Source organism: Uloborus diversus, chromosome 9 (assembly GCF_026930045.1).
Source record: "Uloborus diversus isolate 005 chromosome 9, Udiv.v.3.1, whole genome shotgun sequence".
NCBI classification, from domain to species: Eukaryota; Metazoa; Arthropoda; class Arachnida; order Araneae; family Uloboridae; genus Uloborus; species Uloborus diversus.
Genome location: NC_072739.1, coordinates 63,067,072 through 63,087,692, shown reverse-complemented (window position 1 = coordinate 63,087,692; position 20,621 = coordinate 63,067,072).

Genomic DNA, 20,621 nt, shown 5'->3' with positions numbered 1-20,621 from the left:
GGGGGGGTCTCTCTACATATAATATGTACTATTGGATTTTTCCTTACGAAAAGCAAACGTTTTATAGGATTGTTGTTGCAAGGTGTAGAAGTCCTTCGATTTCAGCAATTTCAGAAGAATGAAATAGCACAGGAGTGCAATGGGAGTGTTACCTTCAGTCAAAAGTAATACATTTAGTCACGAAATTTGAAAGAATAAGCAAAAAAACCGTGGAGCAAGAAAAAACTTTCATTTTCCCAACGCTTAATTTTTAATTACTTTTTTTTAAATGTCAGATTTTGAAAATAAGGCGAGGTCCACTGGCGCGCTGAATGCTTACGCTTGCTGTCTACCGTGTTTCCAGCTCATGATAATTCAGTAGTGAATTAAATATTGCGCCCTATGCTTGCTATCAGCCATGTCGGGGCCAAAACATGTGAATAAAAAAGCAAATTAAATATTGCGCTCTATGCTTGCTATCAGCCATGTCGGGGGCCAAAACGTGAAAAAAAAGCGAATTAAATATTTTGTGTTGCTCTAATGGCATCAGTGAATAACATTTCTTCCCTTGTCATGTCAAGTGCAGAAGCGTAAACAATAAAATAGCACCGTTTAAAATAATTGTTAAAAAATACTCAACTTTGTCAAATTATTTAAAAAATGGTTAAATCTTATCAGTGGCGCACACATGAATTTTTCAAGGGCGTCCAGGATCGAAGGTCCGTCATTCTAGTGTCATACTCCAACCAGCATCCAAATACATATTGTCGGGGACAAAAAAAAAACATTTTAAAAATGTTTGAGTAATTAAGGTAACGCACCAGTAGTGGCCACAGTTAAGCATATTTTGTGTCTTTTTTAAACTGTAGGTCTATAATATTAATTTCAATTTTTTAGCTCAATGAGCGTATTATAGCCCAACTATTCCTAAATCGTCCCATTTTCTAAAAATGCCAGAATTTCAATTTTTTCAATTTTTTATCCATTTTTTCCCAAACTTCAAATTTGATCCAATAGTGGCCACTCCAAAATCTGAGATTTTCAGTAGTGGCCACATGCATGAGTCAGTAGTGGCCATCTGACATCCTTTCCTTGGAATTTACATTACTCACTTTAAATTCAAATAACTGATGGATAAAATTCATCCAATATGATAGTTACATTAAATACCAATATATTAATCACATTTTTATAGTACATTTCTTTCTTCAAAGTACATACGTACTTAGGATTAAAAAAAAAGCTTTATTAGAAAATTTGTATTTGTATTTTTTGTACGCTAATGTAAAAAATTAAGTAAAAGAAAATGAATGTACTTTTGAAGTGTTCTACATACGAACTTTTTTAAGTATGAACTGAATAATTATTACCACTACGATATCATCTTTACTAACAAAAAAGCTGAAAGTCTGTCTGTATATCTGGATCTCTGTCTGTCTGGATGTCTGTGACGCGCATCGCGCCTAGACCGTTCGGCTGATTTTCAAGAAATTTGGCACAAAGTTAGTTTGTAGCATGGGGGTGTGCACCTCGAAGCGATTTTTCGAAAATTCGATTTTGTTCTTTTTCTATTCCAATTTTAAGAACATTTTCCAAAGCAAAATTGTCATAAAATGCACGAGCAAATTACCAAGTTATCATAACGTGGAACCGTAACATGGGCAAGCCGATTGGCGAGAAAGTCACCATACATTATTTGTAAATACATAGGCCAACCAAAAGACCTTTTAATTTTTCTACTACGGGCAAAGCCGTGCGGGTACCACTAGTTTATAAAAAAATAGTAAGCACACAATTCAATGTAATTCTAGGACAAATTGTTTCCTACAACTTACCAAGTTATATCAATGGATATAGGAAATTGACAGCATAAGTTTTCAATACTACTAAAGGCAGGGTGTCCATGCACTTAGAAAGTCATGGATTTGGGCTATGATCGAAAATGGTCATGGAAAATCATGATTTTCGGCAAAAAATGCTCAAAAATCATGGAAATTGGCAATTGGTCATGGATTTTGAGTTCAAGAACATGCATATTTATCGAATTCTACACATTAGCTTAAACTTACGCATCTTGGCCATTTTTTACGCTATTACGTGTTAATCCCATTTTTTTCACACATTTCTAAATCCGGTTGCATCCTCTTCTTTTTTCTCTCTCGTTTTTCTTTTCCTTGTGATTTTACCTTTTAGACATTTATTATTATGTATTTATTATTATTTTTAACCCTTCCTATATGTCTTATTGTGTAGTTGAGGACTTTTAGACTTGTAATACTGCCGAGTGCATTCGATGCAAAAATTTTAAGTCATCCGTGTAGATTCAAGAGACCAGCGGCGTACGCAGACAAATCAGTTGGGGGGGGGGGGGCTGAGCTCGAAAGTCTTTGAGCTGGGGGGGGGATACTTATGAACTGTAGCTAAGAAAAGTTCATGTATCGCTTTTCTGATATCAATACGAATGTAAGATTTCAAAAATACATCATAAAAAAAAAAAATTTGTTCTTTATTATAATTTTTATAATTTTGAAAATTTCGGGGGGGGGGCTGTAGCCCTATCAGCCCACCCCCTGGGTACGCCACTGCAAGAGACTCATAAAATTATCATTAATTCTCAGCTATGTCTTAAAAAGTGAATGAAGATTTTAGAAAATAAAATTGGTCTGAAGAATTTATTACGGACGTTTGATATATCGATAAAGTGTAGAAATCAGCGAATTTTCTAAGGTAATTTTTTTAAAAAGTCCGTAAATGTTACATATTTCACAAATTCGTAAATTTTACAACATTTGTAACCTATCATAAAACTTGGGCGGCAAATATCTGGTATTGTCTGGTAAATTATTTTTTAAGTACTTTAATTTAATATTTTATTTCTTTTTCTGATTATTTATGCTATTTATTGTAAACATAATTTTAGTAACTACTAAATTATTGCTAGTCACAGATAATTTAGAAAACTACTAGTAGTACCTATTTTTTATTCGGTAAGCTTTGAAGTTTTATCCGGTAAACTGATAATGTCCCCCTTCCCAAAAATTTGAATTTTGGGTGTCCCTGATTATTAGCAGTCATAAATAAATATGTAGACCGGGATCTGAAAGGGGTTGAGCATGCATGGAAAGGCTGACGCAATATTATTTCTGATTATGGTTCCAGGCACGATGGTGATTATGAAACCACATGTCGTCGCCCCCCTGGGTGGTCGACAACCCCGGGGGAGGGGGGAAAGCAGTGGGGGAGCCGTTTGCTAAAACACTCATAACTCGCGAACTATTTGAGATAAAACACTGAAAAAAGTGGCAATCGACGCAACAGAACAAGGCCCATCACTAAACTAAGCATAAATGTTTTGCGCATATCTTAGTGTTTGAGAATCTACTTAATGAGTTCCAAATTAATTCAATTAATCAATGCATTGCTTGATTTTCTAGTATGCTGTTTTTTTTTTTTTTTGAGTTGTGCCCTTCGGTTGCCAGATTGTGATATTATTTTAATCCTATTTTTTTACTGCTTATTGGCATTTTATAATGTAGCAGAGTTTTTAGCAAGCGTTCAAAATGTTTTTAAAGTATTTTTTTCAAAAATTTGAACAGCTTAATTGCGTTGATTTTGCTTTTATATCAAAGCTGTTGGTTAGCATAATTAGTATTTGCTATTTTGAATGATCCACTTGTTGAGATATTTTTTACTTATTTATTTATTTTTTCATAATCAACTAATTTTTTATTGCTCAATTCCTTAAATGATGCTGTTTTACAGAAATTATTTTACGTGTTAATTAAAAAAAAAGAAAAAAGTTGTACTCACAATTTTTTTATTACTGACGCAAGTTTGCTGCTGGCCATTACCTAATACATTGGATGGATTTGCCACATGCTATGTTGACTGGATATCCATTGCTTCCCTAATAAATTCATTAATGCCATTAAAAATATACTCATAAAATTTAAATTTATTAAGAAGTCACAGCATTTTTTATTTATTTCTTCGTGATCCATACAAAAAGTGCAATCTATCAGAGACTGACCAGTATATGAAGGCATTATATAATTACAGCTTGTTTATTTATTTTCAACATCACCAAAATACATTTTTCATAGCATGTAATTGTATTGAAAACATTGCTGATTGGTTAAAACAATATAAATGTTCTAAATTTATATTCATGTACTGTGTAAAAATGGAATGTGTAAATAATGTATAATTATTGTGTTGTATATATGTATAGAAAAAAATAAAAGAAAATGTATAGACACAATGTATATTTTATTTTTATACTGATTTCATCAAAAGTTGATACCTTTCTGTATGATTGTGCTCGGAAGAAACTTCATGACCCGAAAGTCAGTGTTCAATCTCTCTTAGCCTCATTATTCATATTTGGAACTCATTTAGTAATTGAATATAGTAATTGGCGCAGTTGTGTAACTTTTTTTTTAAAAATCAACATTCAAGGGCGCCCTTATAGGGGGCAAGGGGGGGCTCGAGCCCCCCTCCTTTCAAATTAGAACTTCCTTGCTTTTAGTACCTTTTTCTTTGCAAAAATGTAAAAACATTTCTTCTCCAGCCATTAATGAATAAGTTATTAAAAATGTCTAATTTTAATGACTCTAATCTGTCCTGAAATTGTTTTCTATGGGGAAAATATCCAGAAAGCGTGCAGAAATGGCTGAAAAAGTGAGTAATGCTCGTTGTTGCTTTTGTGTTTTTTACATTAGTTCTTTCAACCTCTTACACTTATACTTTTATATTTTATAAATTTTTATTTTTGAACTACAGACAGAGCTGCCAACTGCTACAAAAAAATCGTAGTTTCTATGAATTACAGCTTCAAATTACGAAGGCGGGTGCAAAAACTAATTTTCTGTTTTTTTAATTTACAAATAATAATAATAATAATAATAATAATAATAAAATAAATAAATAAATAAAATTAATAAAAATAAATAAATAAATAAAAATGAATAAATAAACATAAACTGCATGAAAACTAAACCGGTAAGTTCAGAAAACCAAACTTCTACACGTTTGCTGACGGTCTCTGCATAACAAGCATCGCTCATCAAAAGTTGCATGGTGGATCAGTTTTTAGATCGAAACGCTGATCCAGTAACTGAATATTCGGCAAAAAAAAAAACGAAAAACGGCTAAAACCTCCGCGAAGAATACAATTTTTTTTATTCTGTATTAATATTTTCTGTATCACATTTGAAATTTTTTAAGTATCGTTATTTTTGTTTTTTATACTGTTGACAATTCATCACTGTGTTTAAATCTGGCATCTATAGTTGACAGTTCTGACTACAGATAACTGACTGAGAGTCATTCGGCAGAAGAACTGAAAATTCAGTTTGGTCGAATGCTTTAATATTCGGCAACCGGCTAAACATTAACTGCTATTTACTCAAAATACGCAGCTAACAAAAATAAATAAAAATAAAATAATGATCAAAAGAAAATTTTTGGATATTAAAATTTGCAGAATACTTTAATTTCTTAAGCTTTACATCATATGAAATATTAAATATCGTTTGAAAACAACTAAATTAAAATTGATCATCGTAATTAAAGTTTAATAATCCTTTGCACTTATATTAGACACAAAATATAAGTTTCTTGCCTTAATTTTAATAATTATAAAATTATTTATCAGTTACTAAGAGCCTATAAAATCACTTGAATAAATTGTAATTTTAAATAATACTTTGAGCAACTCGGGTTTCTATTTGTATCTATGCGTGCGAGATTCTTTATTTATTACATTGCATCTTACCACCATGATTAGTGTTTCCCTCAGGCATTTTGAGTTGGACGCAGCACCCTGCCTCTCCTAAATTATCCTTTAATGCACCTTTCCCTCTTTTTCCTTGCCCCTTTGAAGTTTGAAACAACATTTAAGTAAAAAAGCAAATCGATCGATAAAAAATTCAAGCAAGGCTATTGTTGAGATGGATACCCTCGTTTCCCTTGCCCACTGAAATGGCATGGGAATAATAATTCTTGTAATTATAATGATGATCAGTAGTGTACATAGACTTCGGTAGGCCCCCCCCCCCAAGATTTATAACTGTGTCCCCCCCATAAGATTTTTTTAACTATTAGTGATTTTTAATTAAATAATGATCAGCATTAGAAATTACTGCTGGTTCAATGGTCCAAGACCTCGGACCACCATTAAAAAAAAAAATGAACTTTGACATCTTGAATTTAAATTATGTTTTTCGCAATCACGAGTGTGTGTATGTAGGCGTGTGTGTTTGTGTGTGGGGTTATGTGTGTTTGTGTTTAGGGGGTACGAAACAGGGAACCCCGCTCTGCTATGCCATCTGGGGCTTCCAGAGAACGGACCTTTCGGCCGGGGCCCCCTTACCCGTAAGGGAACGAGATCTAAACCACTTACGACTCTAGACACCGTGGACCCAGGTACGGACCTGACTCCGGTGGTGCCCATTGCCTACTCACTGTCCCACTCGATAGCCATTGGGCAGATACAAATCTGCTCAAACGCAAGTAAAGAGTGGTCGTTTTACATACGTGGATGCTACACCATCGTAAAACCCTCCCCATTTACCCGGGCTTGGGACCGGCATAGGGACGGGCCCGGTCCCCCAAAGACCAGACCCCACCTACGGCTGGGTTTGTGTTTAGGGGGTATGTGTATGTGTGTAGGCATGTGTGTTTGTGTCTGTGTGATGAAATAATTGTGTGGGTAGTTGTGTGTATGAATTTGTGCGTGGGGGGAGGGGGTATGTGTATGTGTGCGTAGGCATATGTGTTTGTGTCTGTGTGCAGGCATGAATGTGTGGGTAGTTGTGTGTATGTCTGTGTGTAAGTTTTTGTGTGTGTATATGTGTAGGTGTCTGTATGTATGTGTGTGTAGGTGTGTGTGTATGTGTACGTGTGCGTGTGTAGTTGTGTATGTATGCGCTTGTGTGTAGGACATGGATGCAACCTGGAAACGGCTTTCGTTATAGGAGCAGCATCGTGAGGAGCCGGTCGACGGTGATGGTGCGGAGGGTGGCGGTGGGAAAATAAAATGATAGGATGCCAAAAAACAGTCAAATGAAAGCAATAAGCAATCGTGATTGCAATAATAATAAAAAAAAACAGTGGTCCATGGGACCGCAAACTGCTAGCTATTTTTGATCACACTCAGCTGGAAAAAATCCAAAAGCATTAGCCTAGTCAATGTTTGGCAATTCATTAGTCAAACCGTTGGTTGACTTCTTTTACAGTTAATTTTATTTTCAAAAGTTTCATCCAATTGTAAATCACACATTTACATTTTACTCACACTTAAATGGAAAAATAACGTCCTGAAACAAAGTAAAAATGGTCAAATTAAGTTCAAAATTTTTTTGTAGCCTATTTAAGTGTTGTTTAATGAAATTGGTTTTCAGACTGTATACTTGGCTGTTAAAGATTGCAGATTTAAATGTTTATTGCAATTGCCTATTAAAAATTTTAAATTTTGAAACATTTAAGTATATTAAAAAAATCCTCATCAGAAGAAAAATGTTTTATACTGTTTATCTGTTTTGCATTGTTATTTAATATTAAGTGCTTACATTCACATTGTTATTTAATATTATGTTTACCATTTTGAACTTTATTCGCAGTACAGTAATTTTGCATTTAAGTGTTTTATCAATGAGCTAAAACTTATTAAATGTAATCATCATAAAGCATAAGTAATTTTTGGTGCAAACATATTTAGTGTTTAATTAAAAGCGGACTAGTGGTGTTGCTTGAGGACCAGTGCATATTTAAGTTGACTGGTCCGAGGGACCAGTAGGATTTTTTACCGATTTCTAACGCTGTGATTTTAAAAATTAATAGTGATATTTATTCAGATTGTGTGCTCTTATGCCTCTTGTGGTCCCCCCCCCCCTGAGCCGCGGCGGTTGCGGGGGTGTTATCTACGCTCGTGGTGGTGATGATGATTAAAAAACTAAACATGTAAAAGTTTTAATTACTTGAGAGAATAATATGACTGCTTCCGTTTGAGGTTTGTATGCATATTGTATAGAAAAAATTAAGTAATAATAACAATTGATATAAGCACGTTTTGGCAACATTTTTTTTTTTTTTTTTGGAGAATGTGCCTTTTTAATTGACTAAAGTCCTTTTCTCATGTAGCGAGCTTCACCTCATTTGATTTGGGGGAAACACTACTGATTATCAGCTATCAAACCGTATACCATGAAATACATTAATTTTCCATTTATGCAGATTTGCAGATAAAGAAATGAATTAGCCATTTACTATATTAATTTGTTTTTGCTTTCAGAAGATTTATTTTATTCTTTATTTATTTCAAATCAACAATTAATAGATAAATTTTCGATGCTAAATGAAGTGTATCCTTTATGTGACATTTAAGTTTAAAATTTTAATTGAATTTAAAAAAAATAATTTTAAACTATTTTAAAATTTAGTATTCGACAAAATGTGATATTCGAGGCATCTCAGATCAAAGGTAAAACGTGTTGATATCAAATAAAACGGAGGAAAATAAGTATCGTTTGGGGGATTTTGATTTTTCAATTCCTTCCCATCAAGTTTTCTAACAAAAAAATTCTCGAATTCTAAAAGATAGTCCAAAAAAAAAAAAAAAAAAACTAAGCATGCCACAAAATTCCGAGTTCACCCATGGACGGAGTGCGGTGTTTAGAAAATGCTTAAGGGAACTAAGCCCCCCCTTGACGACTTATAACAGTCTTGACAGCCTACCCATGGGCGTCCATATGCACGATTTCCAGGGGGGGGGGCAGATATTTTCTCCTTGGTTTGGCAGGATATTTTCCTCATGGAAAACTATTTCAGTTCTGATTAGAGATATTAAAATTTGACAATAACTTATTCATTAATGGTTGAAAAATTAATGTTTTTACATTTTTGCAAAGAAAAAGGTACTAACAGAAGAATGGATGTTCTCCTTTCTGGGGGGGGGGGGGAGGCTTGAGTCCCCACTTGACCACTTTATAGGCGCCCATAAGCTTACTTCCTCATGGAAACAAATACAAACAAGGTTTAAAACCAACTTTCCAAGCAAAATTATTTTTATTCTTCAAAAAGTAATGCATTAATAAGACTTAAAATATTTTTTGCTTAACATTTAACGTTCTATAAGACTATTCTTATCTCATGCCCTCCTAAATCCCGTTACTACGGACTTAAAAGGACAAGAAATTTTGCTCGTTGTATCAAGAATTTCATAGTAATGAAATTCAAGCAATGTAATTGAAATTAAAACGGAACTGATTTATTTCGTTGAAACGAATATTTCATTGAATTGGCATTCGTTTTAACAGGATTTCACTGTAATAATAATAAAGAGAGCCAGCTTGTTTGCTGTTTGGGAATTTTAGTTTGAAAAATACCTGCTCACAACAACTTTTTTTTTGGCGCAAGAGCCTTAGTAGGCTATACTGCTCTAAACGATCAATTTCACTTGGTCTTCCAGCAGAAATTTGGAAGACTAACCTATGAGTCACATTTTAAGTATGTAAGACGGTTGGTCATTTGGATTACAAAAAAAAAAGAAAAAAAAAACAGAGATACCGAAAGGGTTTTTTTTACTGAATTTTTACGTTGAATTTGAAATTTTTTGCACATTAATGTAATTGTAAATTAAAGAGATAGACTACTTTGTAAAATCGAAAACAAAGGGTGAAACTAATATACTATATCGTGGGGTCACAAGTGATACACACTAAGTCAAAAAACATGGTTTTGAGTAAACGCCGATTAAAGATTTTTTTGCTTTGTCTACTTTAGTACTGCTATTATTTCATCAAAAAAGTTAAAGCACTAGCATTTTCTTCAAAATCATGGAACAGTCTTGGTTCTCATAAGTTTATGTTTTATATTACACTAACGATAGATGCGGTTAGGACTAATTATCATGAATTGTATGATTATGGGATTACAAAACTTTGAAATATAAATGAAAAAAAATAAGCTATGACTTAAGACATTTCACCAGTCAAAAGAACTGCTTTCTGTGATCAAGAAAAGCTAAATATCCGAAAATCAATTATGTTTAATTTAATGGGTTTCAGTTGTAACCCCACGATATCTAAGTTTCCAGATTTCCAAAATGCTCAACCGGGACATCGGAATACTCCCCCCCCCCCCCCGCCAGCGTAGCGAGTATTCAAAAGGTACACACCTCTGGTTAGCTTTTAGTGTTTTAGAGAGTAGTTCATTCTTAGTGCTATGAATAAATGGTTAACTATGAGCCTAAATCAGGGGTAATAAATAATGCATGACGCAAGCAGATACATTTAAACATTTCATTTCCTACATGTCAATATATTTTTAAGTTACTTTAGAAGAAAAATTTGAATGAGAGGAATAAAAATTTGAACAATATTTACATGTTCTTTGCATTCTTGGACTTTTTTTAGAAAGTCTTTTTTTTTTTTAATCTTGTTCTAAAATTCCTCATAAGCTTATTTGATATTAATTTTACAAGTTGAAGTTCTAAATCTGTACCTCAGTGCCAGGCTAACGTAAGTCACATAATCGCTACTTTGCAGGAGATAGAAAAAGCATTTTTCCCCGACTCACGCAAAAGATAGAACGCTCGCTCTTTTAACACTAGTAAATAATTACAGAGGATTTTTTTTTAGAATAACGTTTGCATCGGTCGATGTGGACTAGGATTTTACATACAATGCAGTAGGCGTTGGAGGTGCTAGAGCAGAAAGTTATTCGACTTCTGGTCTGGTTCTAAATTATCGAACTGTCCATAGATGGTGCTGCCATCTATCGTGTTGTCTGAGCCAAATCGGATTTCCACCTAGAAATATGCCTTAAAAAATCGAGTAGCATTGCCACTCGGGCTCGGGTTCTCGATTGGCATGAGTAACAACAACAATAAAAAGAAAATCGCAATTTTTGGACTTACGTCATTCTGGCTCTGATGTACAGAAACAAAAAAAAATCAGTTAATTGTTTTTAGGCTTTTTTGGCCATCTGTAATCAAATTTATCTTTCACCGGGACCTTAAGTAAACCGGCCGGGACACCGAGTTTTTATCTAAAAACCGGGTCTGCCCTGGTCAAGTCGGGACATCTGGCAAACCTAACTATATACAGTGCTAGTAAAAAAAAATTACATCACCTTGCATTTTCACAACAATGGGATTATCTGAGAAGTGTTGATCGACTGATTAACGATGAATGTATGAAATCCTGCAAAACTTATGAAATAAACATTTACCCGCAGGAATCCGCTAATATTTTACGTAGATAGGGGCTTTTTCCGGACCAAGACAAACTGCTGACCCCATGCTCATTCTTCTATTTCTGAACCTGCGTGTGAGTTTAGAGAAAAAAATTACTTAACCCCATGTCAATTTAAGTCTAATGGCAGGATAAAAGTTTTTAAATTGTTACTTACCAGTTTTGCCCTATGGCACGAAGCAGAATCATCCTGGAAAATGACATTTGGAACTGAAGTAAAGTGATCCCGGATAGTAGGAAGCAATTTCTCCTCCAAAATGCCAATATACACCTGAGCATTTACTGTTCCTTGCATGAAGTGAAGCCTACCAACTCCTTTATCAGAAATACATCCCCAAATCATCTGCGATACGGGATGTTTGACCGTGTGTTGAATGCAGTGGGGATGATATTTTTCTCCTTTCCAGCGCGGGTGATGCAATTTTTTTTTACCACCACTGTATATACAGTCAAGCCCGCTTAGTAGAACATCGGTTAAAAGAATATCCATGCTTGTTTTGCTAATGGAATATCACACTTATTAAAATCATTTTTGATGGAAAATTGCCTATTCTGTTAAGAGGACTTGACTGTATATACTAAATACTAAGTGATATTTCTTTAGTATGTTTTTTTTTTCAGAAAATTATTTTTTGTACTTGTAATTATTAGTACAAAACTCATCATGGTTAATTATTTATAGGTATTGGGCAAACAAAAGAAATAAGCAGCCGATTCATAGGAGACATGAATCCAATAAGGAACATCTCGAAGCTGCTTATGGTCTTATAGACCTCCACTATAATGCATATAGTAAATGGTTGCAAGAGCAAGACATTGGCGGATTTACGGGGGTGCCAGGGGGTGCGCCGCACCCCCAAAATTTTTAGTTATGTTTTGATATATATTAAGAAAAAACATGTTCATTTTTAATATTTCATTCTTTTATTTTATGAATTATTTTATATTTTAATAAATTTTTTAATGTTTTGCTAGTTGAAGGATCATTTTTGTTTAACTTTTCAAGTTATTTGATGATTTATTTTTCTATGTGGCAAAGTAGTTTACTTATTAACAGCTAGCTTAATTTAGCGGATTATTTTTAATTTTAACGTAACTTTTCGTCTTGTTTAAAAGCTTGTTTTGTTTAAAAGCCCATTGAAAAAACAAAATAACGTACGGTAACGTCAAACAAGCAGTTTCTATGCAACTTTGACCAGATTGGCATCAAACAATAAAATTAAATATAATCGCCAAAATGCACCAACTGTGGTACCTATAATGGGAAAGTACCAAATTCCTCACATGAATCAGATTGAAAATGTGTTTTGTGCATAGATTACAACAACCTGGAGCCCTGGAGGATGTAAATATTATTTAAAATGATCTTCTGTTCTCTATAAGGCCCTTTTGCATGGCATTTTTGACCCTTTTTTAAGTTTAATTTAGTAGTATTTTCATCACAATTTCAGATTTGAGACGCCAACAAAAACATGAAATTTCCTTGATCTTCAAAGAACTATTTCCGATATTCAGCATAGTTAACTCAAGAACAAATGACTCTTTGAACAAGCGTCGTTTGGTTTTTAAAAATTTCTTTGCGTTATTATTTTTATCTTTTAATGAATCAATACTATTTTAACCCATAAAATAATTTATTTAATTTACAAATTGCATTCGGCAACAGAAGCGACACAACTCAGAGTGTTTCCTTCAGCGAAATTATTACTTTTATTCATCTAAATTGGTAGAACAAGGAGAAAAAAAACAGAGACAGAAAATGCTTTTTTTTCCCCAACCTTTAATTTTCAATTAATTTTCAAAAATATTAGATTTCTAAAACAAAAGGTTCCATCGTGTGGCGTCACAAGCGAAGAAAGCCATCTTGAATCGGAGCGCGTAGTTGTCTTTTCTCGCAAGATATCGCCATTTGGTGATTTTTCTCTGCGAGCAGTTAATAACTCAAAAATAAGAAGAAAAAAAAAAGTTACTTACCCCATGTCTTCGACCATGCTCTTTCAGAGAAAAATATTTTTGAAAATGGGAAACAGCCCAATTTGACAACCGCAAAACTCATCCGGTTCATTATTAATATCACAACAAACAGAAGATTCGTTCGTTTTTTACGAAATCTGAAGAGGGGGGGGGGGGGCATGGCATGTTTGATATTTTTATTGCTTTGCATTGCAAAATTTTGAACTATTTTATTATGAGAGTTATTTTAAGATATGTCACCTTAAATCTGCTCAATTCATCTTTAAACTTAAATGTTTAATTTCATTCCCTTGATTTTTCTTAAATCGCTCATAATTTTCTAACTATTTTTCATGAATTCATATTGCTATAGATTTAAAATTTTTTTTGATGCGTTTAAAAAATTTAAAGTAATTCTGATGCATGTAATAACATTCCGATAACAGGTATCTATCTAACTGCTCTTTCTTATTCCGATAATTTTTTATCTACATGTTGTTCAGTGGTTTAGATTTTAAACTTTCGCTTCATGCCTGCACATCACTAAATTCTTATTATTTAGAGAAAAAAAATTCAAAACTTTAATGCGTTCAAATTAAATTTAGATTTTCAAAGTCCACCAGTAAAAATAGCATAAATGTCTGGTACGTGATGTAGTATCTAAGAATATAGTTAAAAGTAGTATTGCATAAAGGTTTGGTTTTTTCAAATGCTGTTTATTTATTTTTTTTTTTTTTTCTCTTTGAGTTTCACTTTTGTTGCCAGATTGTGATATTATTTTAATCACTTCATAATATAGCAGTATTTGTTTAGCAAATGTTTAAAGTAAAATGTTTTTAAAGTAAGCATTTTGTTTTTAATTCGAACAGCTTAGTTGCAACAATTTTGTTTTTTGTGTCTAAACTGTGGATAAGCATAATTATCATTTGTAAGTTTGCAACCACCTATCCGGCCAGATAACAGCATGTTTGGCTGCTTATCTTTTTCTTCTTTTTACATGTTAAAAGGTAAACTGGCTGATTTTTTTTTTTTTTTTTTGACTTTTTTTTTCTTTTCAAATACCAATTTTTATAAATTTCGTGTCCGATATTTTAAAATTACGTCACATTTCAAAAAAAAAAAAAAAGGAAGAAAGTTTGCTTTACAAGTTGGATATATTGGCGGATAAATTTATTACCCTGCTGCTGGCAATTGCCCAATGCATTGGATGGATATGCCATGTGCAGTATGCGATTGAATATCCATTCGTTAAAGCATTAAGAAGTATGCTCCATGTGTCGGTGATCTTTTGTTCAGATTTTTCAAAGTTTATTTCTCATTTTAAACACTTTTGAAATCTTCAGCATCTACTTACTTGAATCTGTTAAGAAGTAGCAACAAATATTTTTTTTCTTTTCTGTGATGCGTACAAAAAGTGCAATCAATCAACCATCATTGTATAAAAGCGTTGTATAATTTCAGCTTGCTTGACTTATTTTCAACATCATAAAAATACATTTTTTCTAAGCATTTAATTTCATTGAAAACCTTGCAAATTGATTGAAATGGCAATATAAAATTTTTACATACATGTACTGTGTAAAAAAGAAATGAATATTGTATAATTATTGTGTAATTTTGATGTATAGTTGTTGTGTTGTGTATGTGTGCAGAAAAAAGAATTTAAAAAAAAAAGTTATAGCTCAGAAAATATATGTTTATTTTTTGTACAGATTTCGTCAAAAATTGATATCTTTCTGTGTTAAAATGCTGAGATTGTGCTTGGAAGAAATAATTAACGACCCTAAAGGCAGTATTCAATCTCTCATGTGTTCAGCCTAAATATTCATATTTAAATTTCATACAGGAATTAGAGCAGTTGCATTGCAGTGGAGCAGTTTTTTTTTTTTTTAAATCAGGGAGTAAAATAATTTTTTTGGTTTAATAAGTATAAAAGAAAGAATACATTTTCTTGAAAACAAAGAAAAATAGACTTCTTACATTTAAGAATATTATTCATGTTTCTATAAATTACAAACTATATTTCAAGCATTACTTCAGCAAAATACTTTCATTATGTGATGTGAACCAATTTTTATGCGTGTGGGTGATTCTCCAAAATCCTGACATTTTCCAATCACAAATGTTTCAAAAATAAAATTCCTTATAAAAATTAGAAAAAAAATATATACCAACTCTTTGTTGGGAACTTATTAAGGGAAAAATAGAGGGTACTCACTTTAACATGCTACACCCCTCAAAACAGAGGGTCAAATTTTCACACACCAGCAGAGTGACAAGCAGTGAGTTTCATTGAAGGTTATCAGAAATTTAATTGCAGTAATAAAGAAATTACTGTAGCCTTAATCAATGTTGAAAGACAAAGCAAAATCTATGTAAAACCTCCCTTAACGGACACTCCCTGATAACGAACATTTCTTCGAGTCCCGGTCCCTTTATCTAGGTTTTTCCATATTTTTCACTCTAACCGGAGTAATCTACCCCCCTCCCCCCCCGAAAAAATTCAATTGCTATACTAAAATACCGAACCAGCAAATTGATAAAAATTTTCACACTAAATCTATTGTTTATTATTTCAAATTCTATAATTTAGAAAAGTATTTTATCCAAGAAAGTTGTGCTATAATTTATCTAACTCAGAAACTTAAAGCAACTTCACTTACCTATTCGAGCAACGTTAAAATTTAAAAAAATGTATAACGAACAAATCTCTTTTTGAAAGGTTTGTCTGAAGAAGGAAAAAAAAAAGATTAAGTAAATAGAATTTCTCTACTAATTTTCTTTCTGATAGAGCATGCTTGGATTTAATCAATTTTTAAGTAATTTTACAAAGTTTAATATTTTTTAACAATTATTTTAAACGGTGCAATTTCATTGTTTAAGCTTCTGCACATGACAACATAAATGATTAAATGCCATTCACTGTTGCCATTTGCAGAGCGCAATATTTAATTCGCATCTTTAATTACGTGTACTGGCAACGATATGGTTGATAGCAAGCGTAGAGCGCAATATTTAATTCGCTACTTGATTATCATAACGTGGAACCGCGGTAGACAGATGCGCCAAAGTACATTATTTGTGACGTCATAAAGACCACGCCTTATTTTCAGAATCGGACATTTAAAAAAATTAATGAAAAATTAAGCGTTGGGAAAACGAAAGTTTTTTTCTCGCACCATGTTATTATTATTATTTTTCTTTTTTTCGCTTATTCTATCAATTTCAGTGACTAAAAGTAATACTTTTGACTGAAGGAAACATAACCCAATTACAATCTTATTTTCTAACTAATGTTTTGGGAGTAAGTTCTATTGTACTAAATATATAAGCAGTGCGTAAAAATAATTCTAGGAGAGTGACTTTTTTTGCACCCGGAGTATGACATTTTGTGCCAGCAGAATGATATTTTTCTTGTAATTTGCCTATTACGGGAGTCCAAGATTATAGTTAAGGTAAAGAGTTATTTTTCCATTCTAACCTCTTGATTTAACTACACACTATGAGTAGAATTTTTTTTTTCTTTTATTTAGAGCAAAAATGATGTCCAGAAGAATGACAGCAAAAATGTTACAGACCCATTTTTGAACTTTTGAAGTTTTAGTAAGAACAGTAGACAAATCATATCAACAAAATACTTAAGGAATCCAACAAAATAGTGATGATAAACAGTGTTGTAGTACAGCAGATAAAAATTCCTTTTGTTTTATGAACAACTAGTCGCCTGCGGCGACCAGCTGGTCCGCCTTTTTACGCCAAGGTTGCCGCCTTCGGCGGCTGCTTAAAGAAATTTCGTGGCGGTATCAATCAATCTATATCTATACTATTATTAATTTGAATAGAATAATTTCTAGACCTTACCGTTTTCCCGGTAAGCCGCACACACACACAAAAACATCTTATTTCATCATAGCCGCCTGCGCCGACCAGCTGGTTCGCCTCCTTACGACATTCGCCATTCTATGCAGGCAGCCACCTACGGCGGCTGTTTGCCTAACATGTCATTTACCTTTTTACTTCAAGTTTGCCGCCTTCGGCAGCTGTTTAATGTAAATTTCGCAGCAGTCGGCAATCAATCCATCTGTATCTTTTTTTGTGCCATTCACATTTTTACGCAAAGATTACCTCTTCGGCGGCTATCTACCTTTACGATCTATCTCTAAATTTTCTTATCCATCGCTATTTATTTTAGCCTTCCCGCTCATCTATACATATAATAAAATAAGATGTTTGTGTGTGTGTGTGTGGCGCGCATCCCGGGAAAACGGTAAGGCCTAGAAAGATGAAATTTGGTATACAGGTGTAGTTTTTGCTGAAGTTGTGCACCTCGGGCTTCGATTTTTGATATTTTAATTAGAAAAAAAGTTATTTAATGTTTTATGTGTTTTTTTGCACTTTTTAGTATTTTTTACCTCACAGACCCCGAACCAATCGCACCACACAAATATTTTTTGTACTATAGTGTAAGAAATTTAATTTTAAATATGGTGAATGAAAATTTTTTGAAGATACAGCAATTTTTGTATTTTTTATAAATTTTTGAAAAACCTTTATTTTTCAATTTTTTCTGGGTTTAATTTTTTTCGAAACCCATCCTGCAAAAAGTATTGAACCCTCAATTCTAAAAGTTTTGTTGGTAATAGTAAAAACATTCTGCCCCCTTCAGAAGAAAAAAGTTTTTAAAAATACGCAACAGTTTTTTTTTTTACGATTTTTTTAATGGCAGAACACAACGCGAGCTGTTCGCTTGCCGGATGAGTTCCGAACCTACCTCATCACGTGAACCAACTGAAATCGTTTGCCTTTTCTTTACCTTTTTTTTTTAAGTTTTTTATCTTTTTGCAAGCGCTAATTTTTGAACACTACGGGGAACATAGAGCCTTTTTTTTTTTTGCGGACTATTTTGATTAAATAAAGCCCGCGATCTTTTGCATGATCTTTGTTTTTGTTACGGATTTGCGGTAAGGTTAGGTAGATACAGAGATAGATAGAGGTTGAGTGGACAAAAAATGTTTTTGTTTTCGAATTAATACTTATTTTAAAAAAAAGATTGTACAGTCAGGAGGTAGCTATGCCTAGATCGTATAGCTTGATGGATAGACAAATATAAAGGTCGATATAGTAGATGGACAGCAAGAAAGAGGCATGCCCGTTATTTAAGGAATTTCAATGGGGTGTCAGTGCCCCCCCCCACACACATACCATGACTTTGAAAGAACAATGTTTTCACATAAAAGTGGAAGTGCTTTTTGTTATTTTTCTACAAAATTTGCATGAAGAGTAGACGTCGTTTGTGTCTCCCCTCCTCCTCCTTTAAAAATATTCTAAACGACTAAAGAAAGATATAGAAAATATTTTATTCAAACTACTAATGATATAGATAGATATAGATTGATTGATACCTCCACGAAATTCGTTTAAGCAGCCGCCGAAGACGGCAACATCGGCGTAAAAAGGCGAATGATAATATTGATATCTAAAGAAACACATTGATTAATACCGTCTCTAAATTGTCTAGGCAGCCGCCGAAGGCGGCAACCCTGGCGCAAAAAGGCGAATGGCGTAAAAAGGCGGACCAGCTGGTCGCCGCAGGCGGCTAGTAATAAAATAAGATGTTTGTGTGTGTGTGTGTCTGTGTGTGTGTGTGGCGCGCTTTGCGGGAAAACGGTAAGGCCTAGAAAGATGAAATTTGGTATACAGGTACAGTTTCTGCCGAAGAAGTGCACCTCGGGCTTCGATTTTTGATATTTTAATTAGAAAAAAAGTTATTTAATATTTTATGTGTTTTTTTGCACTTTTTAGTACTTTTTACCTCACAGACCCCGAACCAATCGCACCACACAAATGTTTTTGTACTATAGTGTTGAAAATTTAATTTTAAATATGATGAATGAAAAAATTTTGAAGATAAAGCAATTTTTGCATTTTTTATGAATTTTTGAAAAAACCTTCAATTTGCATTTTTTCCTGGGTTTTACATTTTTATAATATCTTCCTGCGAGAAGTATCAAAACCTCATTTCTAAAATTTAAGTTGGTAATAATAAAAACATTTCGCCCTCCTCAGAAGAAAAAAGTTCTTAAAAATACGCAATAGTTTATTTTTACAATTTTTTTGATGCTGAACACATTATATCTTTCTACGCATCGGTCGAAAAAAGCATTCTTCAATCTTCTATGCTTCTGACGTCACTACTTGGATTTCGATTCGATATTTACGACGGAATCTTAATCGCAAACAATGTTAATCTTTTTTTTACCATATAGCTTACTTCTACATTTTATGACGTGATGACCATGTGTTTTTCCGGCAGCGCTTGCTTTCTTTCTTTCCTTTTTTTTTTTTTTTTTTGTTTAATTTAGGGAATGCATTTATATCATTTTCCATCTCCCCTCCCCCCCCCCCCCAGCTGGACGTTTTGCTGTTTCGATATTGCGTTACATTTCATAGTTGTGCGCATTTAATTCAATAAAAACAGCGAGATTTTTTTTTCTTTGTCACTTACTTTACTTTGTTACTTTTTGCACACTACGGGGAGTTTTGGAGATAACTTTTTTTTTGTTCTACTTAAATAAAAAAAGCGGTTTTTTGAGTGATCTTTGTTTTTATTAGGAAATGAGCGGGGAGGTTAAACTAAATAGAGATGTAAAAGAAAATTTAGAGATTGATCTTAAAGGTAGATAGCCGCCGAAAGCGGCAATCTTGGCGTAAAAATGTGAATGGCACAAAAAAAGATAGAGATGGATTGATTAATACTGCAGCCAAATTTGTTTAAACCGCCGATGAAGTCGGCAAACTTGAAGTAAAAAGGTAAATGACAAGTTAGCCAAACAGCCGCCGTAGGTGGCTGCTTGCATAGAAAGGTGAATGGCGTAAGAAGGCGAACCAGCTGGTCGCCGCAGGTGGCTAGTTTAAAATAAAAACGCAAGTTGAATAAAGTTCCTACGAAGCTGTTTCTACACATATTTGTCAAATTTTCAATAATTTTTCGGGTATATGCTATGAAAAATCGATGACTTTCGGAAAAATTCTCCCTTCTTGTCACACATTTGCTCCTAGTGCTTCCCAGGATCAGTATTCATGAAAATTGTCAATGACTAAGTTGTAGAGCTTTAAATTTCCTTCAATCTGATATGCTTTTTTGTTATATTTTATTCAACCAATCAAAAGTTACAGAATTTCAAACACGCACTTTCACGGCAAAAAATGGAACACTTGCCATTCACCAATTTCAAACTGACTCGAAAGGATCGCGCACTTTCTTTTTCCTCAATGAAATCGGCAATCCTGATGGGCAATAAAGAAGTATTTGTGGATTACTTGGGGGGGGGGGTCGTGAAATTGTGACTAGTGGGAAGGAAAGAGTAAGAAGAAGTGTGACATCAAGCATTTTTTAATGCGAATATGTTTATAAAAATTAGTTTATGAAACGCA